The 25,815-nt window shown below is 42.9% G+C and overlaps 1 long non-coding RNA gene across 1 annotated transcript in view; it reads right to left on the reverse strand.

The window, feature by feature from the left end:
* Window positions 1–22,264, reverse strand: part of LOC135102598 (uncharacterized) — a 40,745-nt gene extending 18,481 nt beyond the window's left edge. Inside the window, exon 1 of the long non-coding RNA XR_010269699.1 lies at window positions 22,161–22,264. This is a non-coding gene — a long non-coding RNA (uncharacterized LOC135102598). The remainder of the gene's footprint in view (window positions 1–22,160) is intronic.
* Window positions 22,265–25,815: the final 3,551 nt, after the last annotated feature.

The following is a 25,815-nucleotide window of genomic DNA, read 5'->3' on the forward strand; positions in this document are numbered from 1 at the left end:
GAGATTCTTAAAGGTTGATTAATTTAGTAGCAGTTTGGATTGGATTAGATTAGATTAGTGTAGCTTATTACTCGCAGCCTCGAGACGACTAACACTTTTACTACAATTTATTTTCCTTTCACTTTCCTTTTGAAGCGAGGATAATGTAAATATTCTAGCATTGTGAGACATAAAGAAAGGAAGCTTCAGAAAAGAGATTCAAGATGCTTTTCCCCCCATCCCGCTCCCTCTCATTTATTTATTTTCGTATCTCTCTTAATACAAGTTCAATATAAATAAGCAGAGAATAAAAACCCACTCTTTCTTACATATACTTTTTTTTTTTCTACAGTCAACTATTAATGGTAGGAAAACTTCGCTGCCTCGTCCATCTCCACAACACGCCACTGCTCAGACCACGACTCTAATTTCCTATCTCCTCTCCTTTTTATTTTTATTTTTATTTATTTTTTTTTTTTACCTCCTTTCTATCCCTCCTTCTCATCCGATGCTAGGAAGATGATCACCACGCAACACCACCACCACACTCCTCTCACTCCTCTCTTTCTGCCACAATCACCACATCACCACCTCATCATACACGTTACACTCCTTTCAGTTTTGACTCCCGGCCACTCACCACCACTACACAGCCTCGTTACAATTAATGCCGTAACTCTCTCCCATTATCGCCATAACACCACTTCACCATACTCCCTACACCCCTTTCAGTTATGACTACAGGACGCCACCGATTCCCCACCCAGCACTACACCACACACATTTCACCTCAAACTCAGGCACTACCACCACACATCACCACACACAAGGCATTTCCAGCACTCAACGCAGACCAACACAAAACGTCCACCACACACCTTTCACTTCAGTTTTGGCCACCACCACCACCACCACCACCACCACTACACACAAAGCACTTCCAGCTCACCAAACTTACCACAAACCAACAAAATATATCTATACCATTACACCACCACGGAAAACATCACATCACCACTACTACTACCACTCCCCACCACTTCAGTTCACCAAACTCACCCCAGACACACAAAATATCAACATCACCACCACCACCACCACCATCACCACAAACACTACTAGAACCACCTCTCCGCACCACCTAACCTTTCGCATGACCAGCAATAAACCCTTCTAAACCCTTACGTAATTTCTGATCCTCTTAAAGCAGACAATATCCTGCAGCGTGACCCCTTTTCCACACACTATAATTTGTGGAGATGGAAATGTCAACGCTCAGAAATACCTACATGGGGCCTCCGGTGTTTGTTAGTGTGTTGCAGGGTAATTGTTGCCACTCACAGTAATGCTGGAGTCTTTGGGGTATATTTTACTTCAGGAAGGTTTAAGAGGGACGGAAGGAAGGGGGAAGGGAAGCAAAAGAGTATAAGAAAAGTGAGATAAGAAGGGAACGGTGTTGGTGCTGTTATCTTCCTTGGTTAAAGGAGGCTAAGGAAAGAGGAGACAAAAAGAGAAAAGAGAAGAAGGAAAAATCAGAAAACTTGAAGTAGTAGTAGTAGTAGTAGTAAAAATACTTGTAGCGGTCACGCAAGTACTAGCAATAGTTAACTGACAAAAAAATTTCAATATAAACAAGACGCGCTCCCTTACACACACACACACACACACACACACACACACATTGAATCACAGCTGGATTAGAAGCTTATTCCTGAGGTACGTGCACTCCCTCCCATGCATCTGTGTCGTGCCAACTGTATTTCTTTGGCCACTACTGCCATGACGCTCTCTCTCTCTCTCTCTCTCTCTCTCTCTCTCTCTCTCTCTCTCTCTCTCTCTCTCTCTCTCTCTCTCTCTCTCTCTCTCTGCCACACTGCATGCCTACACACAATAACAGTTGTGTCCGTGGGTGCAATTACAGCTCCCAGGCAACATTCATAAATACACACACACGCAAAAGGACGGACACACACACACACACACACACACACACACACACACCTGATCATCATACGCGAACGACACGACAGTTTTTTTTTTGTGTGTGTGTTCTGCTTTGTTTACATTTCTTTGTATTTACTTATGTTTAAAATGTATTTTTTACTTATTCTGTGCAATTTCTTGTATCCCTATAACCGGAGAGAGAGAGAGAGAGAGAGAGAGAGAGAGAGAGAGAGAGAGAGAGAGAGAGAGAGAGAGAGAGAGAGAGAGAGAGAGAGAGAGAGAGAGAGAGAATAAACGAGAAAAATGATTTTGACAGGATTTGCCAGTTGGGCAAAGAGAGAAAGTGTGTGTGTGTGTGTGTGTGTGTGTGTGTGTGTGTGTGTGTGTGTGTGTGTGTGTGTGTGTGTGTGTGTGTGTGTGTGTGTGTGTGTGTGTGTGTGTGTGAAGGTTGTCCCGACACGAATCTAGAGCGTGCTAAGGAAAAAAAAATAGTAATGTTGTTTGTATAATATTTCATGAGTCACGAACACGAATCCAGCGTAACTATTCCTCCTCCAAGTCCTCTTTCCTCTTCTTCGTCTTCTTTTCTTTTCTTTTCAAACATGAACGAGAGAAAAAAAAGGAAAAGAAGAAAAATAAACCGGACGCTTCATATAAACTAGAAAACTAACACTTCTCGCCTTTAATTTTCTTTAAACACCTTATGAAACCAACGTAACTTGTAAAAAAGAACAAAAATACGTGAAAATATACGAGGAAAAAAAAACTAGCAATTACCGGGATTAGATAATAAATTACGAGAGGAAAGATTTAATGAAAGGGATCTTATCAAATCTATTTTTTTCTCCTTATTTGGACTAGATAACGAGCGAGTAAACGAGGGTGTCTGTTATGGTGGCGAAGGTGATTCTTTGCCGAGCGGCAGGTGGGGTGTGTCAGTGCCAGGGAGGGAAGGAGGGAGGGAGAAAGGTGCCACGCGACGCCCTACCTAATTGTGGCACACCTGATGGGAGAAGTAATGACGAAGGAGCGTAATAGTGGAAGACAAAAAGATGATTCCTTAATGTGGTAGAGTTGCGTGTGTGTGTGTGTGTGTGTGTGTGTGTGTGTGTGTGTGTGTGTGTGTGTGTGTGTGTGTGTGTGTTACTTCCTCACCTATACTATTTCTCAACACCTTCTCTGCCTCCCTCCAGGATACAAGTTTCGAGGTTTTGTGGGTAAAAGAGGACAAAAAAATCTACAAGGTTTCGTGTTTTCCTTCCTTTTCTTTCTTCCCTTACGTGTTTCGCCCTCTTCGTCCCCTTCCTCTTCTCGCCTCACTCCTGCCAGCGCTCACTCAGCTCCCGTCCCTTAGCAGACCGGCCTCCTTCCCCACAATGCTCCTCTGCTCTTCAGTATGAAGTAGCACTGACCATCCGAAGGCAGGGCGCTGATGTGTGTGTGTGTGTGTGTGTGTGTGTGTGTGCGTGTATATGTGTGGTTAAGCGCAGTTTCTTGCAATAAGTCAAGTACTAAGAAGGATTTCAAAAGGGTAAGTCAATGTAATTTCTGAAACGTCTTGATACTCTAGTCTTGAGAAAATATATGTACGGAAAGACAGGAACCTACAGAACTTAAGTCAGAGCAGAGAGAACAAGAAACTCACCACCTATTTCATTTGCAAGGATAGAAAACGGGTGAAAGAGCGGAGGAAGTCTTTCAGTAGTGATATGGACAGAGTAAGAGTGAAAAAGCGGAGGAAATCTTTCAGTAGTGATAAAATGGACAGTACGGACAGGACGAAATCTTGTCGAATAGAACCGAGAGACGATTTGGGCAAAGTGGAAAAGGAGGCAGCAGTTAGCAAGTTCGGAACAACAGCAATCATGAAAACAGGAAGAGAACGAAGAGTACTGTGCTGTGTCTGTGTGTGTGTGTGTGCGTGTGTGTGTGTGTGTGTGTGTGTGTGTGTGTAGGAATGGATGAGTGAGCAGGAGTACAACATACGACTGCCTTTTGCCCTCACGCTTGAATGTTGGTGTGCGTTTGATTGCTTGCTTTTTTGCGTCGGTGCGTGAGTGTGCGAGCGTGCAAACGTGTGTGTGTGTGTGTGTGTGTGTGTGTGTGTGTGGCGGCAACAAAGCGCTAAAGTGGCGGAGCTACCAGATAGGGGCGGGGACGGCGGGGACCTCAGCAGAAAGATAATGAACGAAATGGGAGAATGGTGACGATGGTGCTAGCGGCGGAGGCGGTGGTGGTGGTGGTGATGGCAGAGATGGTGGCATTCTTAATCATGGTGTCTAATGGTGAAAGTGGCAGGAATTGCTATAAATAATACGAGAGTTCAAATATCTGACCAATAAAAGCACAGAAGTAGTTTGAATCACGGATATCCCTCCTACTCTCCTATAACAGACTGCATAGGAAGGACTGAATAGTGTTTCCAAGAGGGTAAGGTGCGTTGTGGTGATACAGATGTTGGTGGTTGCTATGGCGATGAAAAGGATCCTAAGGCGGCAACAACAACAACAAGAACAACAACAACAACAACAGCAACAACAACAACAACAACAAACTCCAAGGAAACGAAAAAAAAGTGAATATAAGGAATCCTCACAAACAAACCTCAAAAAAAAATAATAATAAGGGGAAGAAATGAAAAGAAAGATACGAGGCAAAAGGTTTTATTGATGAGAGAATAAAAACTCGGGTGATATGGGAAGGATGAGAGGAAGAGGAGCAGATAGAGGTAAACAAAAAAAGATGAGGCAGTGAGTGAGTCGGGCGAGAGAAATGCGCCAGAGGAGAGAGAGAGAGAGAGAGAGAGAGAGAGAGAGAGAGAGAGAGAGAGAGAGAGAGAGAGAGAGAGAGAGAGGAGAGAGAGAGAGAGAGAGAGAGAGAGAGGGAGGGAGGGAGATGGGATAGCACACAGCAGGAAAAGAATAAAAGAGGGATGGAATGGCGATGGGAATGATGAAATGGGATGAAGAATAAGAGCTGCAAGAAAAGGAGAAAGATGTGTATGGGTATATGGGCAGATAATTTACTAAATAATAAGAATGGAATGGTAAATGTTTCTTTTAGAATATAAGAAGTTACATTAGGTTAGGTTAGCTTGTGTGAGGCTGTGCTACGTAGTATTAGGTTAGATTAGATTAAGTAAGAACGTAAAAAAAAAAAAACACATAAATAAAGAAAACAATACGTGAAATAAGACGATGAGACAATTCAAGTGAAAAAGATGAATGAAAAAAAGGTGTGTGTGTGTGTGTGTGTGTGTGTGTGTGTGTGTGTGTGTGTGTGTGTGTGTAAATGTAAACTCATAAGACTCTAAATTCTTGTGTGTGTGTGTGTGAAAATGTAAACTAATAAGACTCTAAATTCTAAGAGGAGATGAATGGGGTGAAACGGAAGTTGAGGTAAACAGAGATGAGAAAAGGTGTGGGTGAGAGGGGAGGAGGAAAGACGTAGCTAGGGTGTGAGGCAGGTGGTGGTGACGCAGCCTGTCGACCCTCTGCCCTGGAGACACACAACACGCCAGCTCAAAGGGCGGCGCGGGGACTGGAGGAGCTGCTGAAAGGACGATGACCTAACCCGACCATCTAAATGCATGTCTGACTTTTCTTTATTCCTGTCACCTCTTCCTTCTCCTCCATCTCCTCCTCGTTATCATCATCGTCATCGTTATCTTATCCATTCTTTGTTTGTCTTGTTTTTGGTCCGGTTCTTGCTCCTCCTCTTCCTCCGACCAATCATCATCATCACCACCACCACCACCACCACCACCACCATCACCACCACCACCATCACCATCCTAACCTTTCGTTTTTTGTCTTCTTTTTGGTCCTCTTGTTCACTCCCTTATCCTTCTCTCCCCCTCCTCTTTCCCCTCCCCCTAACCTCCCCTCCCCTCTCCTGTCACACACGGAACAACAGCACGTAGCAACGAAGGAGATTTTCCCGTCCTCCCGCACCGTGTCACAGCAACTTTCATTTCTTTTCCTGGAGTGGTCGTGTGTGCCGCGGGAGGAGGGCACCGAGCAGCACCGCCTGCAGCAATAGGAGGAAGGGCAGCAGGGGACCCAGAGCCCAGACCGCCGGCGGGAAACTGTAGGTCCTCCCATGATAGCACTCAAAATGCCCGCGCCGTCGGGTAAACAACAATAAATAACAGTAATAGTCAGGCGGCTGCAAATCGAGCGAGCGTGCAAGGTTTACGGTCCGCGGGCACCAGATGGCAGCGCTACCGACGGCGGGACACACCAAGACAATATGCTTTGCCCGGTCTTGTTTACATACAGAGCAGCGCCGGGGAAGCAAAAATACAGGTGACAATACACACTTCAAGGAAAATGCTGAGCCGGGTCTCGTCTCATCTCGTCTCGTCTCCATATGCAGCCTTCCTTTACCTCCCTTAATACTCGTGCCTCTCCTCCTCATTCTCCTCTTCCTTCTCGTCCTCCACCACCACCACCACCTCCTCCTTTTCGTCCTCTAACACTCGGACACGTGATACCAAAAGCGACTGTTCTCTTCATCTCCATTGAAATGCAAAACAGAGACCGACTATTCCACGGAGTCCATTCCTAAATCCCTTATACGTAGGTACTCCTCACCCACCCCCCCTCATCACCCACAACTCCTCCTCCACCCCCATGCCTTCCCACTCGTCCATAACTCCGCCGAATAAAATAAAATGGACACAGCGTTGTTTATTTTCCGTGCAGGAGACTGGGCGCGCTCCGTGATGACACCCTCACCTCACCTCCCCCCTGCTTCTCCCCCTTGCCCCCACGTACATCGTCAGCACTGCCTCATCCACGCACCCGTCACGATCAAATAACCTGGTGGAGCGACTGTACGAGAGGGATACATCGTTGGTCTTCCACTCGTTCCACTCGTCCACCTCCCGTCCCTGTCCTCTCCGCCCTGATGCCCCCCCAGTATTGGCACCCCCAGGGGCATCACGACATGCCGTCAACTAAGCCCTAGGAAGTTTAGCCGCCCTGGGAGTCAATCACCCACCAGGTAAGATAGAAAAACGACACCTGAAATAAGATAGTGAGTAGGAGGATGAAAATGGAGTAAAAGGTAAAGGAAAGTAATGAGTAAGAAAGATAAGGAGGTGGATAAAAAATCATGGCTAATGTTAGATGGAAAAAAAAAAAGGGAGGATATGATAAAAGAGGAGTGAGTAGGAGAGAAGGAAGAAGGTAAAAGAGAAAAAAAAACGTGTAGAACTGAACGAGTGGAGAAAAAACGTGTAGAACTGAATGAGTGGGAAGGAGGAAGTGAAAAACGAGAAATATGAATAGAAAGAATGATAAGCAGAAAAGATTAGAAAAAAAAGAACTCTTAGATTAAAAAAAAAGTTATGTACAGGAAATATGAAAAAAATAATAAAGAAAGAGATATATGTAGCTGAAAAAAGTAAAGAAAACACCCAGAATTATAAACAAAATTATAAACAAATTATAAAACAAAATGAGAAAATAGAAAAAAAAACATGTGATAAAGCAAAGAAAAAAATAGAATAAGATAAGAGGAAGATGTAAGGAAAACGCAAAATATAAAAGGAGATCAGAGAAAGAAGAGCTAAAGTGAAAAAAAAAGGCAGTATTCAAGGAAGATAATCAATTAAAAAAAAAAAGTAATAAAAGATGATGGTAATAAAAGCGAGGACGACAAGACAGACGAATTAGAAAACATGAAGGAAGGAGAAGGAGAAAGTGCAGCTTGAGGTAAAAAAAATAAATAAATAAATAAAAAAAAATAGAGGAGAAAAAATAGGAAAACGAAAAAGAGGACTACCAGAAAGAGGAGGAGGAGGAGAAAGAGGAAGAGGAGGAGAGGTACAGCGAGGAAGGGAAGGGACAAGTGAGGCAGCGTGGTCTGAATAACAGCTGTGGTCTTCCCTCCATTCCTCCCTACATGCTCTTCTACATTCCCTCCCCGGCATGAGCATCCCTTACTCCATCTCTCTCCCTCCATCATTCCTTCTACATTCTCTCTTTAATCCTCCCTATATTCTCTTCTCTCACTGTATTACCCTTCTTCACTCCACTTCTCTCCTTCTCGCCTTCAGCATCCCTTATCCCTCCTCTGCCTCTCTCCTTCCATCATTCCTTCTACATTTTTTTTCTTTTCTATTCTCTCTATCCTCTATACTCTACTGCATCATCCTGTCTTACTCCACATCTCTCCTTCTAGCCCTCCTTCTACAGTACCTCTCTTGTATCTCCCTCCCTCTTGCCCTACACATTTTCTCCCTTAAATTAGTCTTCCTCACTCCTTCCTTTCTTCAACAATCACTCCCACATCTAAACGCTATACTTTCCTTTACCTCCTTTCTCCCTTACTCCTTCCTTCTGTTATTCCCTATACATCCTCTCTCTTTCCCCTAATATCAGTACTGCCTCACCTATCCCTCCTTCTCTTTCCTTACTTTCATTCCCTCCGTTGCATCAAATTTCCTCATTCCTTCCCTCTGTCATTCTCTATACATTCTCTCTCTCTATCTCTCTCTCTCTCCTTTGCATCAGTACTCTCAGACTCGAATACTACACCTCCCTTACCTTCCCCTCTCTCCCTGTCTCCCTCTCACTCTCTCTCTTTCTCCCCCTGCATCTGTTCCATATGTAACACCTCCACGCTATTAATCTCAGCTGGGTAATTTTTTTTTTCTCGCCGCAAGATCTCCGTCGAGGGAGCATTCTAGTGGGGAGCGTTCCGGCGAGTGAAGGCATTTTGCAGCCACTTTAAATGCACTTCTGGAGCATTTACTGAATATCCTCTAACGACGCGGGGAGCATTTTTATCCACCGACTACACTACACTACTCCTACTCCAACAAAAAAAAAAAAAAAAGAAAAGAAAAAATGGAGTTGAAAAGTTTATCTGGAAAACACAGCACTGCATTTTTTTTTTTTGAGGGGTGATGGGAGACTTAAAGGGAAAGGAATGGAAGGGAAGTGAAGGGAAGGGAAAGGAACTGAAGGGAAGGGATGGGATGAAAGAGAGAGAGGGAAGAGATCGAAGGAAGGAAGGAAGGAAGGAAGGAAGGAAGGAAGAAACGAACGAATGAACGAACAAATCAAAGGAAGGAAGGAAAGGTAATGAAAATTTTAAAACAATGAATGCCCATTTTTACTCAAGGTCACTATTTTTCCTCCTTTTAAATTCTTAGACATTTATTTGACGTATAAAATGCTCCTGACGGGAAAGGGGAAGGTTCTTAGCGTGAGATTAAGCCACTTGTACGAGAGAGAGAGAGAGAGAGAGAGAGAGAGAGAGAGAGAGAGAGAGAGAGAGAGAGAGAGAGAGAGAGAGAGAGAGAGAGAGTTCTTATTTACTGAGATTCTAAGCGAGCACTTTGCGAAATGAGAGAGCGGACATTTTAGGCATTGGAAGACGTCTTTTTCAGAGTAAAATAGAAGAAAAAAAGAGAGAAAAGGGGAAAGAAAATCTGCCTCAAACACGGACAGAGAAAAAAGGCAGAAAAGAGAGAAAAAAAGAGAAGAAAAAAGGAGGAAAAAACACGCCTTTCTTTTTACAGAGCTGACAAAAAAAGTTAAAGTCTTCACATAACCTCATTTCCTCTTCATTAAATCTTTGCTAAAATCACATTATTAACCTTGCGAGAGAGAGAAAGAAAGAGAGAGAGAGAGAGAGAGAGAGAGAGAGAGAGAGAGAGAGAGAGAGAGAGAGAGAGAGAGAGAGAGAGAGAGAGAGAGAGAGAGAGAGAGAGATAGAGACACTAGCCACTCCTTCTCTCATTCCCTGGCTATCAACAAATCAATATTTTAATAAAGACGTAAAGCTTTCATTCAACAATTCATTTATTTATACTGCGACTCATCCCCCCCTTCCCTGAGCTCTTCCTCTTTCTCCTCCACCACTATCACCACCAACTCCCAACACCACTAACATTACAAAGGTGCATTTTCTCACATTTACTTACATTTATTATCTTCCGGAGCACATTCCTTGCTCTCCTACCCTCAAATATGTTCGCCACCTGACGGACATGTAAGTATTCTGTAGCTGCTGCTTTCTCCCCGTGTGCAATTCAGCAGGGAGAGAAGAAAGAGGTTTGTGAGGTTGGAAGATATAAGTAGTAAAGAAGGGAGATGACAGGGAGGCAATAAGGAAGAAGATAGGCAGAAAAGGAAACGAATGGAGAGGGTATGAAGAAAAGAAAAGAGAAGGTAATCAGGAAATATGGGGAAAAATAAAGAATGGAGATAGTAAAGAGGAAAGAAAAAAGAAGTAAGGGTGCAAAAAGATATTATAAGTGGGAAGGAAAGAAAGGAGAAAGAAGAAAAGAAGGAAGACCAAAAAGAAAAGACGGAGGAGAATAAAGAGGAAGAAGGGAAACAAAGGAAGGAAAAGAAGAGAAGAAACGAGGAAGATGATAAGTATACAGAAGGAAGCGGGAAGACACGGAGGAGGAGGAAACGGAAGAAATGAAGAAGGAAGAGGAAGAGCAGGAGGAAGCGGAAGAAATGAAGAAGGAAAAAGAGGAGGAGGAAGCGGAAGAAATGAGAGAGAAAGAGGAAGAAAAGTAAGAGAAGGGAAAGGACTAGAACGAAGACAAGGAATAAAAAAAAAGACGAAAACGAGAGTGAGGAAGAAGAGGAAGAAGACAACCGCTGAAAAAAAACAAGAACGACGAAAAATAATTAGACAAAAAAAGAAAGAATAAAAAAAAGAAAATCAAAGAAAATAACGATGGTGACCAAGACAACCTAGACCAGGAAGACGAAATAAGGAAACCAGGAAGGGACAAGAGTAAGAGGAATGTAGTGTACTTCCCCTCACACACTACGAAACCTTCCCATAATCCCAACTGAGAAGGTGTGGGAGTGTATACCGCGGGTCTTGCTGGCGGGCATTTCTACTTTACTGAGGAGGAGGAGGAGGAGGAGGAGGAGGAGGAGGAGGAGGAGGAGGAGGAGGAGGAGGAGGAAGAGAGGAGGAGGAGGAGGAGGAGGAGGGTGAAAAGGGGCAGGAAAAGAAAATATGACTTTAGAAATGGACTTCAAGGAGGAGGAGGAGAAAAAGAAGAAGAAGAAGAAGAAGAAGAAGAAGAAGAAGAAGAAGAAGAAGAAGAAAAAGTAAAAGAAAAAAAAAAAAGAAGGAAGAAGAAGAAGAAGAAGAAGAAGAAGAAGAAGAAGAAGAAGAAGAAGAAGAAGAAGAAGAAGAAGTAAATGAAAAAGAACAGGAGGAGGAAGGAAGGAAGGAAGCCAAATTATTAATGGAGCAGCAATTCAACTAAGAGACGCTATGGTCAGGAAGAAGAAAAGGCGCGAGACAAAAGACGAAGGGAAAAAAAGATTGTGCTAATGAAGTTAGACAAGGATGAGGTGTTTGGAAATTAAATAAGAGAGGCCTTAAAAATTATGTTGGAGACTGTGAGAAAAAAAAAAAAGATGGAGGGAGGAAAACAGGAGGAAAGAGGAAGGGAGGGAAACAGGAAAGGAGAGGAAGATTGGAGGGATTCAGGCTTGAGAAAAAGAGGTTAAAAAAAAAAAACGCTGAGGAAAACATTTGAGAGGAGAGGAAAGGTTACGGAGAGGAAAAAGAAGAAAAATGGAAAGAAACAGGGAGAGAGGGATATGATGAGTAAGGAGATAAAAGGAATAGAGGAAAATGAAAGAGGAAGGAAGAGAAGTAGCAGAACAGAAACATATTAAGAAAAGAGAAAGAGAAGGGTTGGGTGCGAGGGAGAAGAGTTGGGTGCAAGGGAAGATGAAAGGAGAGGGAAAAAACTACAGGGGTAGGGAGAAAACATCTGAGACAAAACGAAGAAAACTATCAAAAACATGACGTAAATGTAAAGAGGAGAGCAGTGAAGAGAGAGATTAAAGGTAGGAAAGAGGAAAAAACAGGATGAAAGGGAGAAAACTTGAAAAGGGAGTGAGGAAACGTGGAAAAAGGGAAAAAAACAGCAAGGAGGGATTAAAAAACTCAGGAAGTGGGAGGTGAAAGAGGAGGAGGACAGGATGAAAGGAGAAAAGTTGAAAAGGAAGGCAGAAAACGTGGAAAAAAGAAGGAGAGTAGGAACGAGGGATTAAAAACTAAGGAAGTGGGAGGGAGGAAGGAGGGAGGGGAGCAGGTGGATGGGAAAGATAGGGTGAAAGAAGCTCATCTGCTAACACTTCTAAACTTGTAATCACCACACAAAGCTGAACAAAAAACTTGGTGATTACTTGAAGCCCCTGGGCGGTTGAGGCTGATTAGTTGCTAATTCTTCACGCGAACCAAGACGCCCTGAGACACGCTAATCTTGAGCCAATTTGCCCTTAATTCCATCTTAAAACATTAGCGTAATGTATCCCGAAGTTGAGTCCCGCAGCGGCATGGCGGGGGAGGGCGCCACGCATCTCTGTGTATTTCCTCTCCGTTCAGACGCGCGCTCGAAGCATTTACACCATCGTTAAGAGCCGGGGAGAAAAAGCGAGACTCGTGTTACTCTTGCGCTGGATGAAAGGGAGAGGGAAAAGGTTGTGGATGTAGTGTTGGGAGTAGTAATGGTGGTGGTGGTGGTGGTGGTGATGGTGGTGGTTACTGCTGGTGGTGATGGTAGAAAAGAGTTTTATCCCCGGGTTTACGTGAATTTATTCTTGAAAGTGTCACTCATGGAGCCATAGAGTTTCTTAAAGGAAAAAAAAAAAACTTCAAACCTAAAACTTAATTCATACAAACTCCAGATACGTAAAAAAAAATACACTGGAAGATAATGTTTTCAATACTACTAACACGTGCACTTCATTTAGAAATACCATGGAAAATAAAAGCAAGGCAAATTCTCGGAATACTAAAGTTCACGCTGAAATTCAAACACCAAAATATATGAGTATATAAAAGAGAGAAACGCCCAACGAGACATATGAAGGTAATGGAGAAATGTCGAACAAGAAATATGAAAACCAAGAGCCTACAACCTGAAGCAAGATGACCGAGTTCCCAAAAGAAAAACCCTTGTGATGCACCACGAGCGTCTTCAGATAATGACTCTAATTAGTGGCCAGATAAGACTCCACCCATTTACCTGCAAAACAATACCCACCTTTACTGATCCTCCCCCCCTCTCTCTCTCTCTCTCTCTCTCTCTCTCTCTCTCTCTCTCTCTCTCTCTCTCTCTCTCTCTCTCTCTCTCTCTCTTAGCACCACCCAAACCTCATCACCCATGCGGGCATCACATCGCTATCTACAACCTATGATCTATAGACTCACCCTCCCACCCATCCATTTCCTGCCCCTCACCCCATTAACTCCAACATCTGCACTACCTACCTCTTCAATTATGACTAGCCTTCCCTATGTACTTCTCTCCCTCCCCCCTTCCTTCTCTCTCCTCGCCTCCCACCTCCCCACCTCTCTCCCACCTCTTCCTCATAATGTATCACCTTCCCTCCTTCCCTTAACGATAGACACAGAGTGATCTTCTTGCTGCTCTCTCTCTCTCTCTCTCTCTCTCTCTCTCTCTCTCTCTCTCTCTCTCTCTCTCTCTCTCTCTCTCTCTCTCTCTCTCTCCAGTAATTTCACTATCATTATGCATTGAATGTTCATATCGTATTTTTTTTTATTTTCTAGTGTGTGTGTGTGTGTGTGTGTGTGTGTGTAAACCTGTTCCTGTTAACTAAACCTCGTATTTTTTTTTTTCCCTATTCAGACATCATAGGTTTTAGTAGCCTTGTTTTTTTTTTCATCCTTACTGAGTCTGCATTCCTTTCCTCGTCTCCCTTCTTTCTTTTCCTTTCCGTCTCTCTCTCTCTCTCTCTCTCTCTCTCTCTCTCTCTCTCTCTCTCTCTCTCTCTCTCTCTCTCTCTCTCTCTCTCTCTCTCCTTCCATCGAATATCCTAACCTTCTCTTTCACTCAATGTCTTTTACCCCCCTTCTCTCTCTCTCTCTCTCTCTCTCTCTCTCTCTCTCTCTCTCTCTCTCTCTCTCTCTCTCTCTCTCTCTCTCTCTCTCTCCATTACCTGTTCTCTACCCTTCGTCCTTGCTCCCTTTATTACCTCTACTGTTCCTGCTTCCCCATTGTACACCTCATTTCCTTCCCTCTCCACTTTTCCCCTTTTCACTTGTCCTTCTCTTCTTTCTCTTCCTCACCCTCTAGCACCCTTTCTCTTGTCCCGGTAAAACAGTTAGGTCACCCCTTCCTTCGGCCCCTGTTCGCTGTTTCCCATTCTCTTTCCTCTCCCTCTCCCTCTCTTCTCCTATGTTATTATTAGCAAATTCTCCCTCTATTTCTTTTCCTGTAATTCTTTCCTTTTATGACCATACATTGGGTGATACTTTTCTATTCTTTCCCATCCAATTACGAGAGTGGTTCCCTTTTTTTATTTCTATTTTTATCTTTTTTTTTGTTTCCTTTCATTTTTTTTTTTTTTTTTTTACATTTCCTGTCCCTTCCCCTTCGTTTCGTTTCAGTTTTTCAATTCTTCTTTCATTCATGCTTTTCTTTATTTTAGTTTGGTTTTGCCCATTTTCATTCGTTTAATGTCTTTTTTTTTCTTTGTTTTTCCTTTTGTCCTTTCCTTCTCTGGGTGTGTTCCGTGAATAGATTGTATTAGTTTTAATACTCCTTTTATCTTTTCCAGTATTTTTTTTTCTAGTTCTTGTCACCCGTTCAATCATTCAAATTGACTTTTCTTTCTTAGCTTTCATTTCAACATTTACTATTTTTTGTTATAGAGCACTAACGAAATTTCTCTCTCTCTCTCTCTCTCTCTCTCTCTCTCTCTCTCTCTCTCTCTCTCTCTCTCTCTCTCTCTCTCTCTCTCTCTCTCTCTCTCTCCTTCAGCGATCCTGTGACGCAGCATCAGTTACTCTAAAACTAATTCTTCACCTTTGTTTTGTATTTCCTCTGCTCCACCCACGGCGATGCCCTTCCGTAGAATTCAACACCAAATCATTTTTCATTACGAGTTCTCTCTTTTCCATAACACGTGCTATTTATACTCCTTTGTTTTCCCACTTCTTTTCGTCTTTGTCAGCATCTATTGCCTATTAAACAATCTGCCATCACGCTCCCTTAACATCATACCTCATTTTTATTCTATATTTTTATTATCCTTTTCTATTTTCCTACTTTCTTTATTTTCCTTCCTTCCTAGCTTCACCTCCTCCACTTCCCTGTCCTTCACCTCTTCTCTTCCGTTTTCTTTTCCATCTTCATATATTTCTCCATCTCTTTAACATCTTCACTCTCATTTTCCTCCCATTTCCTTCCTTCTTTGCTTCTTCTGCTCTTCCCCTCATCATCCTTTCCTCCTGCTTTCCCTCCTCCATCATCGTCACAACTCTCACTATTTTTGCCTCTCTTCAACTCAGTTCCTGGGCCGCACTTCGCAGATAAGGAAATTAAACACAAATTTTATAAGGCGGAGTGAAATGTTGCATGCATGAGAGAACACACACACACACACACACACACACACACACACACACACACACACACACACACACACACACACACACACACACACACACCTAATAATTGTCTGAAACGATAATACATTGATAAAAATAACTCGCTACTGTCATCTCTCTCTCTCTCTCTCTCTCTCTCTCTCTCTCTCTCTCTCTCTCTCTCTCTCTCTCTCTCTCTCTCTCTCTCTCTCTCTCTCTCTCTCTCTCTCTCTCTCTCTCATTTCCATGTTCATTTATATCTTCTCTATATTCTCCCGCCTGTGACATGATAGAAGTGTCTTGTTCTATTGGCAGAAATTGAAAAGAAGAAAATTCCAGAGAGAAATAATAGCAAAGCGCTGAAGCCTCCCTCCCTCTCTCTCTCTCTCTCTCTCTCTCTCTCTCTCTCTCTCTCTCTCTCTCTCTCTCTCTCTCTCTCTCTCTCTCTGTCTTTTTAACGTGAAACTTCGAGTGACGCTCAATAACTTTTCTTTACTTTTCTTTACTTTATTCTTTTTACTTTGAGATCTTTTTGTCTCTGTGTGAATGTGAGTTATAATAGTTATTGAGAGAGAGAGAGAGAGAGAGAGAGAGAGAGAGAGAGAGAGAGAGAGAGAGAGAGAGAGAGAGAGAGAGAGAGAGAGAGAGAGAGATGTGGGGAGGAAGGAGGATGGAGGATATAAGCCCCAATAGATAAGGAAAACAACCAGATTGAAGGGAGGGGACTAAAAAACAACCTAATCCTCGTCTTTCCTTTCAAATGGAGATGGAAATACACGTCCTGCAGGATTGGAAACGTCAGAAAGTCTTTTTTTTAGAGAAACAACAGTGTCTTTCAGCTTTTTCATTGCCAATAACTATATGATACTTGACTAAAAATAGTATGATTTCCCTATAAGTAAATCTAAGGGCAGTGAAATGCTAAAATTGCTCGATCGATCTTTTTTTTTGTGTCGCTTTTCGAAATTATCTTCTAAACTTACACCAGAGCATTTTATTAAGCTAGAAGCGAGGTCATGGCAGTTAAAGGGTGAAAAAATTGTATTTCGTAAGTGTGTACGGTGACTATTTGCCAGTGGCGTCTCTGTATATGATCGCGTAAAGGTGATGCACGCGTTTCCAAATCGTCCGTGTTATTCAAAGCTCGAAATATTTCACGTGGATGTTTAAAGGAAATGTAAACTCACGGCCGCTCTAGGATTATACAGAAAATAGCAATGCATTTTTTTTTTTTTTCAAACCTCAACTCAGCTCAGCAAAATTAATTCACGCGATAAAAAAAAAAAAAAGTAATTAATAGCCAAGGGAGTCAATTTGTAAATGTTAGCATATCAAAAGTCAAAGAGCTGGGAAAGTAAATCACGGATGATCAACAAAATGGAAGTTTTGGTGTCGCGCTGTGAATGGTAGAGAGAAAAAAGAAAAAAGTAAAATAAAAAAGGTATACATCAATGCTCTTAGTATTATTACGTACTTCATCTCTTATGGCAACACGCTACGTCCTCGATACAACGTGCATAATATTGTCACTGCTGTTGTTATTACTGGTATTTTTTTCTCTATTATTAATGATATTACTATTAACACTACAATTAAGTTATATTTTAGTGTGTTTATGTACGTACTGAAATTAACACAACTGTCATTCGTAGCATATACGTTTTTATGATGGTGGTGGTGGTGGTGGTGGTGGTGGTGGTGATAATAGTAGTAGTAGTAGTAGTAGTAGTAGTAGTAGTAGTAGTAGTAGTAGTAGTAGTAGTAGTAGTAGTAGTAACATCACCTAGCTCGTAATAGGCAAATTTTCACCTGCAACCCGTAATGACAAGATGAACACACACACACACACACACACACACACACACACACACACACGCGAGCACTACAACCCCGAGGTGCGGCGGCGGAGGAAATGGCAGCTTGAAGGGAGGGGAAGGTTGATTTTTCTTCCTCTGGGACATAAACAGTCTCGTGGATGTACCTTTCCTCCTCCTCCCCCTCTTCCCCCTCCTCTCCAGATAATCCTCCTCTCGGGCACCACCTTGTCATCTCCTTCGATACACCGAAAACTAAACACTACATCCACAGATTTATCAGAACACATACTTTGCTTCCAGAAAACTAACACGGCTTCTTTTTATTCCCTCCCTTATAGGTCCCGGTCCCCTGTCGAGTCTGAGTCCGTGTGTCGGGGTGTCGGGCTGACGAGAAGAGCCGCCCGCCCACCCGCCCGCCCCCGACCATCGCTCCGGGACGACCATTTGCTGATGAATTTCAGTGGAGATCAGAGCCATGAACCGTCTCGCAATTTGCAGTTAATCAGGCGACTGTGTAGAGACTTGCTTCACTTGCTCTCCCCTGGCTGGCTGGCTGGCTAGCGCAACACACACACACACACACACACACACACACACACACACACACACACACACACACACACACACGGTTCTATTCGACGCCTGAAAACTAAATATCGCCGCTGCTTCCATTAATGAATGCATGAGGTAATGAGAGATATTACTCCCTGAAAAGGTGTACTGCACTATTCATCTGATAAGCACGGCTGGGGGGGATTATGGGGGAAGAGTGATGGGAAGCGAGGCTGTTAGGGGGAAATGTAAGGGTTTATGGGGCCAGGTGGGGAGTTTATTGGGAAGGATGGCGGGTAGAATACGAAGGAAGGTGGAAGGGTTACAGGATGTGGAGAAGGAGGAGAATGAAGCGATGTGGATATTTAGTAAGAAGTGCAGAAGTAGTGGATGTAAACTTGTATACTGAATTAGTAACAAAACAAGTATTTCACTACAATTTTTCACTTCTGTACACTCCACATCAAAATACTGATTATAAATACCAGAAATTCGAAAATCAAGCAAAATAAACACAATATAATCATTAAACAAAAGAAAACAAACCACATAATTATGATGAAACAACAAACTAAACAGTGGACAGGAATAACATTACGGTGGAAATAAAATAAAAAAACACTTGCAAAAAAAAATCTCGAGAAAATATCCTGAAATCATAAGACGGGAAGGCTGAGAGTGAGCACAAATGTAATAAAAAAGAAAATATTAAAGGACTAACCTATAGGAGGAGGAATCAGGGAATGAGATAGTAGAAAATATTAGAGTGGAGAACCCTGTCTGTAGTATTTGAAATGAAAGCCATGTGGAAATGTAAAGATGAAAGATAAGACAAGGAAGCAATGACGAGACTATGCAGGGAAAAAAAATAATCTATGGGAATGGAAAGTCAGGGAATGGAAGGGAGCAACAAAGTGAGCAATGAAGGGGTGATGAAGGGGCGAGGCAGGGGAGAGGGAGAGAGAGAGAGAGAGAGGGAGAGGGAGGGATGGGTTAAGGGCAGTACCAATAAGCCAGTTTGTGTTGCTAAGGCCACGAGTGTTATGTTAAAACGAGTGTTATGTTAGAGGGACGCGTCGAGGTGGAGAGTACTTAAAACACTTCACTCTCACTCTCTCTCTCTCTCTCTCTCTCTCTCTCTCTCTCTCTCTCTCTCTCTCTCTCTCTCTCTCTCTCTCTCTCTCCATTTACATTCATCCCTGTCATCGTGTTTTATCTTAATTCTATGTTCACTTCTTCCTCCTCCTGCTCCTCCTCCTCCTCCTCCTTCTCCTCTTCCTCATCCTATTACTATTTATTTCTCCATGTCTACGTGTGTGTGTGTGTGTGTGTGTGTGTGTGTGTGTGTGTGTGTGTGTGTGTGTGTGTAAATCAATGCCACAATAAACGCAAACTGAGGCCATGTATGTACAATGCTGGCGGCTCCAAACTTTTCTGACATGCATCCATTCATCCATTCATTTATTCATCTCTCTCTCTCTCTCTCTCTCTCTCTCTCTCTCTCTCTCTCTCTCTCTCTCTCTCTCTCTCTCTCTCTCTCTCTCTCTCTCTCTTTCTGGCTGCTGATGTAAAGATTAAACACTAAAAATATAACAGTTTCATTCTCCTATAAAAACAAGTGACTTCATTATTGCACTAAAAAAAAAAAAAAGAGAAAACGTTACTTTTTACCCCAGAATCTATACCATAACTGTGAAATTTAGAGACGGACGAGCGGACTTAGAGCTCACAGTAATATCCAGGGTAGTATTGGTAATGCCCGTAATGGTTTTGCGTCCATGCTTTTTCTATATCCCTCTTGGACAACATCGATTTACTACAGAGAATAATGTTACTATTAATGCAAAATCTATACCAAAACTGTGAAATTTAAAGACGGATACGAGGATTTAAATGGTGGTGGGTGTAATGCTGGTAGTGCTAGTGGTGGTGTTGCGTCCATACGTTTTCTATGCAAGTTTTCTTTATTATTTGACACAATATCGATTTATCAGTCTTCAGGATTACTAAGGGAAGAGGAACCGTGAGGAATGTGAGTCTTTCTTATCGTATCAGGGTGTATTTTGAAACTCCTCAATCATTCGAGCTTGAAAAAGACAGAACTAGACTAAATATTTACTTCTGCTTCTCCTCCTCCTCTCCTCCTCCTCCTACGTCCTCTTCCTTCTCTATTCTTACATGTTATCTCAACTTCTCACTTTCTTTGTCGTTGTTGCTATCAGTGTTTCTCTTCGTCCTTCTTCCTTCTATATGTGTTTGATTTTAATTTTTACTCTACCTTGATTTTTTTATCCGTCTTCCTCCGTTTTTTTTTTTATTTAATTTCGTATTGCACTCCTGAAAGCACTCCTTAGAAAAATAGCCAAAGTTAAAGTAACTGATAAATAATTGTACATCTCTACTAGTTATAACTTCTCTCTCTCTCTCTCTCTCTCTCTCTCTCTCTCTCTCTCTCTCTCTCTCTCTCTCTCTCTCTCTCTCTCCCCGCACCAAGCTCCCCAACAAAGCCACCCCGTGTATGCTTCTATGTATACCAAACAACCAATAACTGTACCGAACCTGCCAGCCAGCCAGCCGCTCCACTACCCCCTCCCCCCTCACACACACACACACACACACACACACACACACACACACACACACACACACACACACACACACACACACACACAGAAGGTAGTTGGTTACGGCTATAGGAAAATGCCCTCTGTTTGTGTGTGTGTGTGTGTGTGTGTGTTGAGGAAAGAAAGGTACCTATGCCCCGGAGCCTATTCTTCCCTCCCCTTCCCCCCTAAGACGCCCATACGGATCTCTGGACGGGGCTTTGCATGTCAACTAAGGGGAAGAGAGAGAGGCAGGACGCGTATTGTGGACAATCTTGGATTTTGTTGGCATCCACCCTGAGCCGAAACACACGCTATGTTCTTTCTGGGAGGGGAGGCGAGTAGGCGAGCGAGCCAGCCAGGGACAGGGACAGGGGAGGTGGTGGTGGTGGTGGTGGTTAGGTTTTTTGGATTGGGTTGAAGTGGGTTGGTTGGTTGCTCTCTCTTTCTCTCTCTCTCTCTCTCTCTCTCTCTCTCTCTCTCTCTCTCTCTCTCTCTCTCTCTCTCTCTCTCTCTCTCCTCAACTATAAGTTTATCTGATCTCTAACAGGAAACGCACACACACACACACACACACACACACACACACACACACACACACAGAAAAATAACAAACCCCAAAAAAACGACACAAACAGAATGACAGACAAAAACAGCCAAGAAAAACAGAGATAGGCAGACAGAGAGTACAGGAGCGTGAGAGGATGCAGGTGAGACACAGGTGAGGCGAGGCAGTGGCCAGAGTATGTAGTGGTGACACGTAGAGACTCTGATCACTTGGATTGTCTTCAGAAGCTGCTTGTATTGGGCTGCTTTCACGAGATCTGCATGGAGGAGGAGGAGGAGGAGGAGGAGGAGGAGAGAAAAACAAGGTAATGCCCTCCAAAAACATGAAGGAAAGTAAAAGCGAGGTGGACTGCAGATGAGGGATTGGTTGCATAAATATTAAGGGAAAGGAAAAGGAGATAAGGTTTTGCAAGATGAAGCTGCAGGAAATTCGACGTCCAACTAATTTCTCTCTCTCTCTCTCTCTCTCTCTCTCTCTCTCTCTCTCTCTCTCTCTCTCTCTCTCTCTCTCTCTCTCTCTCTCTCTCTCTCATTCACATTACGTAAAACTTAAAAATTATTTACATCTCCATCTGACCCTCAACCTCTGCATCTGCATCTTTGTTATTACCCTTTATCTTTCTCTCTCTTCTTTCCTTTTCATCTGCTTCATTCCCCTTCATTTCTCTGTTCCCTTTCAACCCTTCAACCCTTCTGTCACTCCCCTTGTCTCCTCTCTCAATAGCAAAGACAAGACAGCGTCATCTCGTCTTCAGCAAAACCCAATCAAATATATGCACTGATCTTTCGCGTCATGAAGAAACGAGAACCAAAAGATGCACAAAGTCACCCCAATATGAGTAGCTTCTCCTTGTCTGATGGACTAAGAAGCTTAATGGATATTTACATGTGTTTGTCTGCCGTGTTCCAGCGAGATGCTTCACGGCGTCTCTTTGTCTCCCGCCTCGTGAGTGTAACATTGAGTCCTCAACAATTTACGATGCACTGAAGACTTTTTAAATCTTTTATCTTGTACTCACGGCAATGCTTGGGTTCATATGCGAGCGTGGAAACTGTCTAGCAACGTACAGCGTTTATCTCTGTATGTTTGTTTTATTTTATCATACTCGTATATATAAACTTTTCATTTATAAGTCTCTCATTCACATGATTACTTGTAGTTGTTCACTTATCACTCCACAAAAATAGTATCATTTGATCTAACCTCTAAGAAATATTGTGGCATCGCTCGTTCATCTTCTATTTGCGAGACTAAAGTAATGGGAAGAGAGATTACAAACAGTGACACACCGTGACACACCTCGAGACAAGACGCTTCCTCCTGACTCCTCTTCCCTCGCTGCTTAATGTCTGAGGAACACCTGACTCCACTTCCCCTCCGCTCGACGCCAATTGCAGACTCACCTGGAAAAATACAAAACATGCATGAGAATATTAATGTGACAAATATAAGCTATCTGATAAGAATGCTAATACGTATTAGTATAGAATGGATATAACACAAACACACACACACACACACACTCACTTACGGCACAATAAGACATCTAACATACATCAGACGTGAAACAAACGTATTATTGGTTATGTCTTACCTAAAAACACAAAATAAGAGCAAGCGCGAAACGGTGAGAAAGAAATAAGGGAAAGAGAAATGGAAGAGGTGAGATGCAAGGGGAGGAGGGACGGTGTGGTACATTTTCGTGACCACCTAGTTTTAAGTGAGTAAAAAAAAGGGGGGGGGAGGGGGGCTGCGCGTGCACTTGTTCACTTAAAACTAGATGGTTACTAAAACCTACTACAGCAGTGATGGAAAGTTAATCAACCCATTAAGCACGTCATGATTGGCTTCAAACAACAAATTACCATGAAAACCATGTCCTGCACCACTAAGGCTTATTGCAATGCACGAGAACTGTGTGTTTATATTAAGATAAGATGAGCAATAAATGAGGCACCTTTGATCTGTGGCCACTCGTTATTCTAGGCAAGCCTGCGATGTATTCACAATAAAACGTACCTTCTCCGTCTGTGATGATCCAATTGGAAAACACCACCGCCAGGCTCAACACACAGACGTGCTAGATGCAACAAGGGATGTGTGGTTTTCCTCAACATTTCTACAGTATTCCCGGTGTGTCCTGAGGCGGCAGTAATCCTGTGCACTCCTGTCCAGCCCAACACCTCCGGCACCTCCACTTCAAAAATAACATGCACACGGCACACCCGCGCACTACACACCACTGCACGAGGATATAAAGTACTGTTCGAGGGTTTTGTCTTTTATAACCGCCACACACTCAGTTCCGATAATTCATCCAGTTGTCATTTCTCGCATAATGATATATATTTGCCCAAACTGTCACCTTTAGATCTACATATACACACTTATATACAAACTTCATATGTCCTCATGTTTAATTTTTTTTTTCATCTGATAGTTTTCCCGCCTCTCATGACGTCATTATTTTCCGTTGGGAGTAATACATTCATACGTGCGAAGTCACAATGGACATCACTCACAGTCTTACCACACGTTCACATGCCAGCCTCAGTGGTCCTGCTGGTTAGTATTTATTAACACGATTAACTGTTTTAAAGACGATGGGCAATAACAAACTTTAAATATAATTACACAACAACTTGTTCATCACCGCCATGCCACTCCCTCCGCCCCTCCCTTCCTAGCTCTCCCCTCCCACTCTCTCCTTGCTTCCTTCGTCCGTTTCTTCCATCATCGACTTATCAGTTGTACTTTATGTTTATTTATCTAATTATGTGCCCTTCACTCCATTTCACACTACTTGAACAAAAAAGTTAATAAATAAATAAATGTGTGTGTGTGTGTGTGTGTGTGTGTGTGTGTGTGTGTGTGTGTGTGTGTGTGTGTGTGTGTGTGTGTGTGTATCCTTCGCAATGCCTGTGTGAGCAGCCTGATTTATAAACTGTGTCTCGTTAATTAGCTAATCAGCCCGGCTAATGGCCAGACGCGACAAATAATGACGGCTGATAAATTGTTTCATTATATAAGCCGTCGGGACAACGCACGCCAACCACGGCCCGGGCGGGGGCGCTGGACCACGAACACCTCATTATTGCCATTATTACTGTCATTATTACTGTCATTATTATTGCTATTATTATCATTATTATTATTATTATTATTATTATTACTATTATTATCATTATTTCTGTTTCCACTACTACTGCTACAACTATTACTATTTCTACTACTACTACTACTACTACTACTACTATTACTACTTTTATTACTACTACTACCACTATCATTAATATGGAAGGTATGTATATGTAGTTGTTTACATTTTATCTCGGCCTCCCAAGTCGACCTAACTACCATGTTCATATTTTTTCCCTCTCCCGATAAGATCACAACTCGAAATTCATGGTGGTATTAAATGACAATGAGGCTGTGAAATATTGTCTAAGATGGGGGCATATTATACTCTCTCTCTCTCTCTCTCTCTCTCTCTCTCTCTCTCTCTCTCTCTCTCTCTCTCTCTCTCTCTCTCTCTCTCTCTCTCTCTCTCTCTCTCTCTCTCTCTCTCTCTCTCTCTCTCTCTCTCTCTCTCTCTCTCTCTCTCTCTCTCTCTCCTGAGTAACCAAAACTTACCTTGAGCAAAAAACATACTAATCATTATACACTCCTACACCATTTTATTTACACGATACACTGATTAAAACCCGCTATGCATAAAAAAAAGTACTTCCAAATGCGTACGAATCTAAATATCACATCAGGAAAAAAAATACCATACCTATCTCTTTTACCTTCCTATCTTCCCTTCAGTTCCTTCGATTCTTAAATATGGCAACGATTTATGGAAGATGTGACGAGTATGACTTATTTCTCCTTACGCCTCCCTCCTCCTCCTCCTGCTCCTCTTCCTTCCTTCCTTCCTTCCTTCCTTTCCTTCTCCCCTCCCCTTGTCACACTATCAGCTGACGGCCCATCTGCATAATTACCGCCTCCTCCTCTACCTCTTTGATCCTCTTTCTGCCTCCGCCTGCGAGAGGTAAAGAGAGAGAGAGAGAGGGAGATGGAGAAGGCGATACGGTAAGGATACGGAAAATGGGGAGGAAATAGGGCTGTGAAATAACTCTCTCTCTCTCTCTCTCTCTCTCTCTCTCTCTCTCTCTCTCTCTCTCTCTCTCTCTCTCTCTCTCTCTCTCTCTCACTGTCTCCGCATCCTTGCCTCTTTCCCCCTCTTCCCTCTAATCCTCCTTCTCTCCCTATCTCTCCCTCTCTTTCCTCATCTCCCATACCTCTCTTCTCCACTTCCCTCTCTTTCCTCCCTCTTTCGCTCCCTCCTCTACCTCATCTCCATAATCGCCCTCGACACCATACCTTCGCCCACGCTTCGTTTTCCTCCTATGGGGAGCTGCAAGAAATCGGGGAAAAACTAGCGGAGTTTCCCGTGAGATGCAAGGTGCGCTCAGGTGAATGTCTTCCTAGTACCTCACCATGAAGGGTTATTCTTATTTACCTGTCTTGAGAGAGAGAGAGAGAGAGAGAGAGAGAGAGAGAGAGAGAGAGAGAGAGAGAGAGAGACAAAATAATACTTCACTGGTTAGTCTCTCTCTCTCTCTCTCTCTCTCTCTCTCTCTCTCTCTCTCTCTCTCTCTCTCTCTCTCTCTCTCTCTCTCTCTCTCTCTCTCTCTCTCTCTCTCTCTCTGTTACTCGACACTACACACACGGACACATAACACGGTACTTATTCACACACACACACACACACACACACACACACACACACACACACACACACGCATAAACAAAAAATAGACATACATAGATTTATACATCATTCAAATTAATTTTTATCCGGTGGTTTGGAGAGAGAGAGAGAGAGAGAGAGAGAGAGAGAGAGAGAGAGAGAGAGAGAGAGAGAGAGAGAGAGAGAGAGAGAGAGAGAGACAGAGAGAGAGAGAGA

The sequence above is a fragment of the Scylla paramamosain genome, chromosome 8 (assembly GCF_035594125.1).
Source record: "Scylla paramamosain isolate STU-SP2022 chromosome 8, ASM3559412v1, whole genome shotgun sequence".
In the NCBI taxonomy this organism is placed as follows: Eukaryota; Metazoa; Arthropoda; class Malacostraca; order Decapoda; family Portunidae; genus Scylla; species Scylla paramamosain.